The following is an 11,192-nucleotide window of genomic DNA, read 5'->3' on the forward strand; positions in this document are numbered from 1 at the left end:
AAGGTATTAGAATTAATAAGAGAGTTTAGTGCATTTGCTGGGTACAAATTCAATATAAAAAATCAATTATATTCCTTCAGCAAGGTTACTGGATACAATATCAACATACAAGAATCAACTGTATTTCTATATACTTGCAATAAACAATCTGAAAATGAAATTAAGAAAACAATTCAATATACAATACCATCAGAAAGAATAAATACTTAGGAATAAAGATACTTAAGAATAAATTTGACAAAATAAGTGCAAGACTTGTACACAGAAAACTACAAAACATTGCTGAAAGAAATTAAAGAAGCTTTGGAAAGTCATCCCATGTTCATGGATTGGAAGACTTATTGTTCAGATGGCAATACTCCCTAAATTGACCTACAGATTCAATGCAATCCTAATCAAAATCCTAGCCGGGGTTTTTTCTTTCTTTTTTTTTCAGAAATGACAAGCTGGTCCTAAAATTCATGTGGAAATATAAGGGACACAGAATATCCAAAACAATCTCAAAAAAGAAGAACAAAGTTGGAGGACTTAAACTTTCTGATTCCAAAACTTACTACAAAGCTACAGTAATCAAGACAGTGTGGTACTGGCATAAGGATAGGCATATGGATCAATGGAATAGACTTGAGAGTCCAGAAATAAACCATAACATTTATAGTCTCTACATATTTACCTATTCTGGACATTTCATATAAATGAAATCATATAACATGTGGTGTTCTGTGACTGGCTTCTGTCACTTAGCACAATGTTTTCATGGTTCATACTTGTAGCATATATCAGTATTGCATTCCTTTTTATAGCTGAATAATATTTTGTTGTATGGATATACCACATTTTGTTTATCCAGTCATCACATGATGGACATTTGGGTTATTTGCACTTTGGGATATTATGTAGAGAGTTTAGAAGTCATCACCCTCATTCTCGCACAAGAAAAAAGCTAAACGAACTGGAAATCAACAACTCTTTTTAGATCCAGAGAATTGACATCATAGGGCAAACTGTTTCCCTGAAAACTAGAGAAACAGATGGATACAGAGAACCATATCTTACCAGGAGAATCCCAGGACCAGAAGCTTGCAGCTGGAGCCAGTACTGATAGGAACACAAACTATAATTGACAAATTGCTGGAAGCTCAACATAGACAAGCTTGAGAGCAAAAAACTCTGGAGGGGACAGTCGTGGGGATTCCCAACACTTTTATTACTTCCAGGAGCCCCTCAGCGTCTCATGTGAAGATTGGAGAAGGTTCCCCTTTTGCTTCTGGCAGAGGAGGGAGAGAGTAACCAATTTAGAATATGCCCAGAGCATTCTTTTCTCCTTAACATGGCCTGCCCTCAAGAGAAACTATTTTACCATAGCCTGACTGACTTGAGTTTTGCCCAAGACTAACCAACCTGAGGAAAGGAAAATATTCAACTCCAGTCCCCTATAGCCTTCCTGTCTCACTTAAGGGGTGAGGGAGCTGAGAAGCACTTATGATGCTCAGGGACACAGGCCTACTAAAAGATTGAGATCCAATCATAGTACCATAGAGTGCATCCCCTTCCCCACACCTCGCCTCCACGTCTACAGAACTCCTGTACAACAACAGGGGATTACTTATAGCTAAAAGGTTGCAAACCTCAGGTTCTATTTAAGAAGGAGTCTCTAAGGAAACTTAATGACAACAGGGCAGACAAAAACAAGAACACTAAAAGAAATTTTAGTCTCTGACACCACAGTTACTGCAAGTAGTAAACACATCCTAATTCCTAGACAGATAAATATAAAACCTCACATTAATGCCCTATTGGTTCATTTTACACAATATATCATGTCCAGCTTTCAACAGAAAATTCCAAGGCATGCTAAAAGGCAAAAAACAACAATAAACAAACAAACAAACAACAACACACCCAATTTGAAGAGACAAAGTATCAGAACCAGACTCAAATATGGCAGAGATTTTGGAATTATCAGACTAGGAATTTAAAATAACTATGATTAATACACTGGGGGCTTTAATGGGAAAAAAATGGATAGCATGTAGAAACATGGGTAGTGTAATCAGAGAGATAAAAACTCTGAGGTAGAATCAAAAGGAAATGCTAGAAATGAAAAACACTCTTAACAGAAATGAAAAATGCCTTTGATGGGCTTGTCAGTAGATTGGACAGGACAGAGGAAAGAATTAATGAGCTTGAAAATATGTGAATAGAAACTTCCTAAAAAAGCAACTATACACCAATAAAAATTAATTAAAAAAAGAAACTTCCTAAATTGAAAAGCAAAGAGAAAAAGAAAGAAGGAAGGAAGGGAGGAAGGAAGGAAGGAAGGAAGGGAGGAAGGGAGGAAGGAAGGAAGGGAGGAAGGGAGGAAGGAAGGAAGGGAGGAAGGGAGGAAGGAAGGAGGGAGGAAGGGAGGGAAGGAAGGAGAGAGAGAGAAAGAAAGACAGAAAGAAAGACAGAAAGAAAGAAGGAAGGAAGGAAAGAAAGAAAGAAAGAAAGAAAGAAAGAAAGAAAGAAAGAAAGAAAGAAAGAAAGAAAGAAAGAAAGAAAGAAAGAAAGAAAGAAAGAAAGAAAGAAAGAAAGAAAAAGAAAGAAAGAAAGAGAGAAAGAAAGAGAGAAAAGTAAGGGGTAAATTCATTAATCATTGTAATGAATTTACCCCTTACTTTGAACAAGTGGGACTACAGAGAGTATAAGCAGAAAACGCCTTTATTCCTGCCCCTAGTAAAATTTCCAGCAGGTTCCATGGCTTTCTGATCACTCTTGAATAATAAAAATCTTCCAGTCTCAAGAATCCTATAATTAATATGACTAGTCCAGTGCAACAATCAAATCCTTCTCTCTTCACTGTCAGCTTCTCCTGCACTCCCTGGCAAACACTGCTGGTCTGGAAGTGCTTGTGGAATGGATTCTCTGAGTCTCAGTTTCCTGATCTGTAAAATAGAGGTATTTTACACTGCACTGCTTACCTCTCAGGGTTGAGGTGTACAATAAGGGGAATAAAGTGGCAGAGCATGTCACTTCCTGAATGTGTGACCCTCTGGTGTGTCTCTAGAACTCTGCATACGATGCTCTTTCTGGCCAGGAAGACTCCTCCCAAATCCGCTTCTCCTGGCCAGCTCTACTCTTCCTCAAAACTTGGCTCCTGGGAAGCCTTCCTGACACCCCCGGCTGAATTTGGGGCCTCTCCCTCACATTGCCCTCTCTTGGAGATTGATTGCACTGTTTGTGCTTGTGTTTTCTTATTGTCCTCTAAGATCCACCACCACAGTCTGCAGTGGTGTTTGTTGAATAAACAGAAAGAGAGCAGAAGGGAGGAGTGTAATAGTCCTTGATAAGCGGCGATGAGAACTTAACAATGTGAGGTTGGTATTATTGGCAATAAATGAGAGAGGGGAGAGGCAGGCGAGGAATGAAAGCAGGAAGAGGGAAGAGACAGGGTAGGAGAGAAAGGAGAGTGAGGACCAGAGACAGAGCAGCTACCCAGACTCACAGGCTTCTTGTGAGAGTGTAGGAGGCAAAGGGAGTGGGGCCAGCTCTTCCCAATCTCCTACAGAGCAGCTAGAGGAAAGAGGAGGGAGCAGGGTTGGGAGGCTGGTCAGCTTCTCTCTCCCTGATCCCCGCTCTCCCTCTTGTTCACTGTGGCCCAGCCCTCCTGTGGGTGGCCTATAGGCAGGTGGTGGGGGGGGGGAGGGATTTAGAATAAGACTGTCTCCAAAGAAGTTCTCCCAATTTCTTCTTCCTTGCTCTTCCCTTGTATTCTTGAAATGGAACATTCCTTGGACATTTTCTTTATAAGTTCTGCATGTGGTGGTCTGTCTCAGACTTGGTGGAATCTGATTGTCTATCACATCGGTGACTCAGACAAACTGAAGAGTCCCATTTTAACATTGCTTACACTAGTTTAAGAAATGACAAAAGGAAATAAAAAGTACAGCACTAAGAACGGGAGAGGGGGCTACCAGAAGAATTTGAAGAAAATCAGATGGAACCATCCTGATGGGCAGAGCAGAGGAAGCAGCCACAGAGGTAGATGCCTAGAAAGTAAGAACCACCTCTCACGGGGGCCTGGGAAGACTCTGTTGTCAGAAGGTACAGGCACAGAAGGCAGGAGACAGTGGGGAGGAGAAATCATGGCGAGTCTTAGGCCCACCTGGAAAGAATTGTGTCCAAGAGAACATACACCCTATGCTTGCCTCTGTCTTGAGTAGGCACAACAGTAGGCCAAGATGGCACCCACCCAGGCCAAACCAGAGGGTGCCCTATAAAAGAAACTAGACAGGATTTGGGGGGAAGCCTGGGGTTCCTCGTGCCAGTGCTGCCATCCCAAGAAAAGACTTCCCCATTTTATTGGGGGCTGGGAGAGAAGTAGTCCTGGTCATGACCTCTAAATGGAATCTTGCCAGTCAACATGCTCAAGGCTCCAACTTGGAGGAGAGGGCTGTTGAAAAAATAGATCCTATGATGGTAGAGAAGACCAATAAGAGCCACCTATATTAAAACACAAATCCTTCATTCACAGATATAAATGGATAGCCAAGGATCCCCAGATCTTTGAGTAAAACCAACAACCCATAAAAAAGAACCAAGATAAATAAACAGAGCTATGAACCCAGGAGAAACGGGGATAGTGTGGGGGATAGGAAATAACATTTTTAAAAAATCTACTTAGTATCCTCAGTGAGGTTTTAGGAGGTTTTTCTTCCATAGACAAAGGAAAAAAGTCATCCAAAAAGAGAAAATTGAAAACAATAAAAATGTCCATGAAAATTAAAAATGTAATTGTCAAACTAAAAAAATGCAAAGTGAAAGAAATACCTGAGAACAGTAGTTCTCAAAATGTGATAACCAGCCACCAGCAACAGTATCACCAGGGAACTTTTTAACATGAAAGTTTCTGGGTTCCAGTTCCAGACTTACTAAATCAGAAACTGGGAGTGGGGCCCAGCAATCTGTGTTTTCACAAGCCTTCCAGGAGATTGGGGTGCACCTCAAGTTTGATAACCACTGAGACCTAAAACAGAGAACAAAAAGACAAAGAGGTGAGAAACATGAGAGAAAAATTAAAAGATCTAGAGAATCAATGCAGGAAGAGTTATAGAAAGGGAAAACAGACTTCTGGGGAGTACACAATCAAATACATAATTTCAGAAAATGTCCTTGAACTGAAGAAAGATACAAATCTTTAGATTTAAGAGTCTCCAGGGTTTTATCCCCTCAGAATTGCTGGGAAGATTAGAGCTAGTACATGTAAAGAATCTGTAAAGAATCATGTAAAGGATCTCATAGCACAAAGCAAACACTCAGTAACTGTTACTCCCTTCTCACTCCTTGGGTGCTTGGCATGTACCCTTCCAGACCTCTATCTACACCTTTACAGAGTCCTGCTTGTAGTTTATTTTTTTCATAAAGTTCATCTTACTGTACATAGTGTTTTGCAACTTCGTTTTTTTGCATTTAACAAACAGGATGTTCTCCCAGGTCAGTTCCTCCAGATTTACTTTAATTACTAGGCAGTATCCACACTTCACCTGACTCTTGTTGATAAGTTTGTGTCTATTTTTGCTACAGTTATAAATAATGCTCTACTAAGTTTCAGGTCTACCAACAGTATGTGAAGGTACCAAATTCCTTCACCGTCAACACTTGATATTAAAAGTGAGTTTAATTCTTGATACATGTTATTAAAAAGAAAAGATCCCCTTGCTGCATTTCACTGCATCTCCCTGACTTCAGAGGAGGTGACCTCTTTCTTGTGTTTGTTGAACATATTTATGTTCGCCTCCGTAAATTTTACATTCATATCCTTTGTCTAGTTTTTTTCATATCAGGTTGTTTATCTTTCACTTATTGTTTTATATAGTCTGAAAACTAATTTTTTTCTATTGTGTATTTAACACATTTAAATTTGTAGCATAAGGTTGTTTAATATTAATTTTTGAGAAGGTTGTAAGATGACTTTCTAATTGAATTTTTCTCCAAATAGATAATTTTTCAAAACCAGCATTTGAATAGTTTTCTTATCTTAAGAAAATATGGTTTAAATCATTCCCCCAGGGACTTCCCTGGTGGTGCAGTGGTTAAGAATCCACCTGCCAGTGCAGGGGACACGGGTTCAAGCCCTGGCCCGGGAAGATCCCACATGCCGCGGAGCAACTAAGCCCTTGCGCCGCAACTACTGAGCCTACACTCTAGGGCCCGTGAGCCACAACTACTGAGCCCCTGTGCCACAACTACTGAAGCCCATGCACCTAGAGCCCATGTTCCTCAACAAGAGAAGCCATCGCAATGAGAAGCCTGTGCACCACAATGAAGAGTAGCCCTCACTAGCCGCAACTAGAGAAAGCCCACGTACAACAACGAAGACCCAACACAGCCAAAAATTTAAAAAAAAAAAAATTTATAAAAATAAAAATTGTTCCCCCATTTTCACATGTAAATGTGCCCAATTCTGGCCTCTCTATTCTGTTCCAGTGATACATTTTTCAAATCCTTAGTAATCTACCCCCCCAACCATCATCACTACTACCAATCACCATCATTGGCTATGTTTTTCAAAATATTCTTATCTATTCTTGAACATTTTTTCTTCCAGATAAATTTTAGAATAAGCCTGCTAAGTTCATTTTATTTTACATTCACTTACTACTTTTTCAACATTCTTCCTTTGTGTAGATTCAAGTTCCCAACTTATATTACTTTCCTTCCCTCTAGAGAACTTCCTTTAACATTTCCTGTAAAAATAAAAAGGCCAATGGCAACAAATTCCCTAAATTTTTGTTTGTCAGAGAAAGTCTTTATTTCGCTTTCACTTATGAAGGAAATTTTGCAGGGTAAAGAATTCTAGGTTGGTGAGTTTTTTTTCTCCCTACATCTTAATTTCACTCCACGGTCTTCTTGTTTGCATGTTTTCTGAGGTGAAGTCAGATGTTAATTCTTACCTTTGTTCCTCTGTAGGTAAGGTGTTTTTCCCCTCTGGCTTCTTTCAGAATTCTTTTCTTTATTTTTGATTTGCTGTAGATTGAAAATGATATGCCTAGTCTTTCTTCCCTCCTTCCTTCCTGCTTTCCTTCCCTTCCTCCCTTCCTCCCTCCCTCCCTCCTCTCTTCCCTCCCTCCCTCATTCCTTCCTCCCTCCCTTCCTTCCTTTATTTCCTTCTTTCTTTTTTGGCATTTATCCTGCTTGATGTTCTCTGAGTTCCTTCCTAGATCTGTGGCTTGTCTGACACTAACTTAGAAAAATTTCCAGTAATTACTGGCTCAAGTATTTCTATGTTCCTTTCTTTCTTCTCCTTCTGGTACTCCCATTACATGTATGCTACACATTTTGTGTTGTCTCACAGACCTTGAATATTCTGCTCTTTTTGATTGTTTGTTTTGTCTTTTAGTCTTTGTTCTATTTGCTTTTCAGTTTTGGAGGTTTGTATTGAGATATCTTCAGCCCAGATTCTTTCCTCAGCTGTTCCAGTCTACTAATAAACTCATCAAAGGAACTCTTCATTTCTGTCATGCTTCTGATCTCTAGCATTTCTTCTTCTGCTTACACTGCTCATCTGTTTTTGCATGCTGGCTACTCTATCCATTAGTGCCCTTAGCATATTAATCACAGTTGTTTTAAATTTGTGGTCTGATAATTCCAATATCCCTCCCACGTCCAGTTCTGATGTTTGCTCTGTATTTTCAAATTGTTTTTTGCCTTTTAGTATACCTTGTAATTTTTCTCTTGAAATACCCAACTCTAGTCAGCTCTAGCCTTCCACCTGGTAGAAGGGAAATTCCCAACTCTAGCCCCCTCTAGCCATTCTGTCCCACTGGAATTCCTCCTACGTTCATTTAAAAAGTGCTCATTTATAACTGTATTGAACCTATTAGCTAATTTGGGAAGAACTGATATGTTTATAATTTTGCATCTCTGTATCCAGGAATATGTTTGACATCTCCATTAATTCAGGGTTCCTTTTTAAAAAGTTCAATAACTTCAGTAATGTTTGATAGGTTTTTATACGTCTTGCACATTTTTTGACCTGTTTATTCCTAAGCATATTATATAGCTGTTTTTAAAGTTATTTTTTATAAAATCCTTTAAAAAAAATCAGGTACCCTTATTGGGTATTGTTGGCTTCTTGGAATGCTAATGGTTTTAGTAAGTTATTCTTTACTGGGCCTCTTTCCTTTGTTTTTTGTTGTTTTTGCTTTTTTATTAGTTCCAATAGTTTGTCTGATAGCTTTATTAGTTTTAATTGTCAGTTGAGTCTCCTGCATTTTCTAGGTACATAATGAAATAATCTGGAAATAATTAAAATTTTTGTCATCCTTCCTGCACCATCACCCGCCCCCCTCCCTGTATTATTTCTTATTCATGTCTTACTGTCCCATGAGATTTTGACAAATAAGGCCAGGCAGAATATGAGGTCACAATCCAAATTTATGGCCCACATGCGAAAAGAATCCACTGCGAGCGAAAGTCAGCAAAAGCATGAACAGCTTCAAATTTCTAAGAACTTCAAGAAATGGAATTAGTAGATCCAGATTATTAAAAAGGAATGTGTACAATAATTAAAGAAACAAAAGGTGCAATGAAAAACATAAGCAACTACTTAGGTAAAAAGAGATATATTTTTACAAGAAAAAAAAAAGAGAGCTTTTAGAAATGAAAAATACAGACACAGAACTTTAAAACCCAAATTCCATTAAAGAGCAGAAGAACCACAACTGAAAAAAAAAAAAAAAAAAGAATTGGTGAATCAGAAGCTAGGTTACCAAAAGCTACCCAGAATGCAGTACAGAAAGTTAAAATGAGGAAAAATATTAAAGAGAGGTTAAGAGACATGGAAGGTAGGAAGAGGCAACATTAGACTTCAAAATATTTTTTTCTCCCTCTTATTGTTAAAGATTAATTAACCCAACACTATACTCTAGTCCTATATCCACACTTGGCATTTCCTCCCAGACAACAGGAAGTTAATCAAATGCTTACTGTAGCAAGTACACTTGCACAAAAATATATTTTCCTTAGATCTTCGAAAATAATTTCAAGGCCGCTTCCTGGTATTCTGTGCCTAGATGAGAAAGTATATTTGTAACAAAGGTACTGTGCACTTTCTAATTTTGCTGCATAAAAATTTTTGAAAATAAATCAAGGAACCTAATTCTTGGGGCAAGAAGGAGTGAGGGAAGGCATTTGTCATGAAGTCACCGTGGCAGTTGCTGATGCCTCCCTTCCATGGTAGGTCAGCCAACAATGTCAGCTCTTCAGAATGACATTCTAAGTGATGTTTGTGCTGGTGAATTAGAGCAGGGAGTCGATGATGTCTAGGTCATGGGTCATTTCCTTAGTGGCTCACGGCCACAGGCAGCAGCCCAACCCCAGTAGGCGCCTTGTGGTCTCAGGTCTGGGTCCAGAGGTCAGGGCTGTTGGGCTGAAGTTGTTATCACTACTAGAAAAGCAACTCCAGGAACTCTAGCTGGATCATGTACATGCTTAAATACAGGTTGAGTGAATGCATAAACATATGAGCCAGCACTATGTTATGCTGTGGGAAAGGCACTCCATCAGTTGGTCTCATGTAAAAACTTCCTACACATGGACATCTCACCCTGTAGATCAGCATTAAGAATTAAGTCCATCCTTCTCTCTCTTTTTTTTCAGGAGTGTGTGTCTTAGAAACCAACCTTGTCTCCGGCATACCTTTCTCCAGGGCTTTTGAATACATTTAGATTTTTTTTCTGCCAGTAGGAACTCTTGGAATAATGAATTCCATATGTGTATATTTCTCAGTGGGAAGTGGGACGATTACCTTTATTTGGTCAGTAAAATTACTCTTTGCTCCAAGAAATCATTATATTTCATAAGCCCTAAGTGCTAGAAGAAGTTGCAGAGGAGAGGGTGGACTGGTCCTTCACTGCTTAGGGAGCTTACAATGTTAACAGACTCCAAAATACACGTCTTTGATGTTCACGTGAAGCTATGCATCCATACTTGTTGAAGGAAAACATTTCTCATACCAATTTTTCAGAATGCTTAAAATAAATGCTTGAGTGATTTTCAAAAAAGGAAAAAGAAGGTAACTCTGGTAACCAGGGTAGCACTGGGAAGAAAATGGGAACAGGAGACCCAAACAAGTTGTTATTGCCAAACTGGGGGAGGGAGCAGAGGGCATAGGAGAGGTTGGCCTACAGGCAAGACTCTCTCCGGAGGATGGGGGGCTGGAGAGGGCTTGCCAGAGAGACCCAAATTTCTGCCCCTGGATGACTCAGTAAGAACCACAACAGGAGTGAAGGTAGCTCCCTGGGGAGGTCCTGATGGAGGACTGAAAATGGAGAGGACGAGTTTTGTGTTGTCTGCGTTGGGTTTGAGGTAGCTGTGTGACATCCAGGTGGGGATGTCCAGGAAGAGATATTCAAAAAGGCCTGGACCAGAGCCCCAGGTGTGGAGGTGCTGGGCACAGAGCAGGAATCTGAGCATAGATGGAACACCTTAGGGACGCGATGGAGAACGAAGACTGGGCTAGGAGCCTCAGGAAGCCCTCACGTTAGGGGCGATGGGGGAGAAAGAAGTCTGTGTAGAAGGTAAGAGGAAGAAAAGACCCAGGAAAGAAGCACTGAGGGAAGAGAGGGTCTCAAGCAGGGTGATGTGGTTGGTAGGGTCAGGAGGAGGAGGACTGAGGACACTGAATCTGGTCGCCTTGGGAGTCTTGGGACCTGCAGAGGAAGGCATCCCAGAGAGTAAGGACACTAGTCCCAGGTCAGGGTGCTGACACCCGAACAAGCCAAGAGATGCCCCAGGGGTGCTTGAGCCCTCCTCTTCCAGGCAGGGGAGACTGAATGGAGAGTGGAGGGAAGTGCTGGATCGAGGAGCGACCACCAGAGATGGGAAAATCACAGGGAATGAAGACCACCCTGGGAGGGGACCCAGGGTGGGAGGGGACAGTAGTGTTGGCAAGAGGGAGAGATGAGAAAGGTCTTTTGAGAGAGGGGAGGGGTGTCCCAGGAACACAAGATGGACTTTTTCGAGAAAGAAAGGGGAGTCGCTGACTGGGGCTGAGTCAGGGAGGGGGTTGGGGAGGGAGGGGCCAGTAGGGGGGGGAGGGGGCTAAGATGAGGATGAGGGGGACAGGAAGGGCCAAGTGAGGGAGAGGACAGTGAGGACAGTCTGTGGGATACCAGTTGGACGGACCACAGCACAAAGTGACTCGGGAC

At 40.8% G+C, this 11,192-nt stretch overlaps 1 long non-coding RNA gene across 1 annotated transcript; it reads right to left on the reverse strand.

Moving 5' to 3' along the window:
* Positions 1-867: 867 nt before the first annotated feature.
* LOC118894136 lies at positions 868-10,901 on the reverse strand. The gene is made up of 3 exons (XR_005019657.1): positions 8,971-10,901; positions 4,915-5,008; positions 868-1,267 (listed from the first exon to the last, which is right to left on the reverse strand). It is a non-coding gene; the product is annotated as an uncharacterized LOC118894136 (long non-coding RNA).
* Positions 10,902-11,192: the final 291 nt, after the last annotated feature.

This window comes from Balaenoptera musculus, chromosome 4 (genome assembly GCF_009873245.2).
Source record: "Balaenoptera musculus isolate JJ_BM4_2016_0621 chromosome 4, mBalMus1.pri.v3, whole genome shotgun sequence".
In the NCBI taxonomy this organism is placed as follows: Eukaryota; Metazoa; Chordata; class Mammalia; order Artiodactyla; family Balaenopteridae; genus Balaenoptera; species Balaenoptera musculus.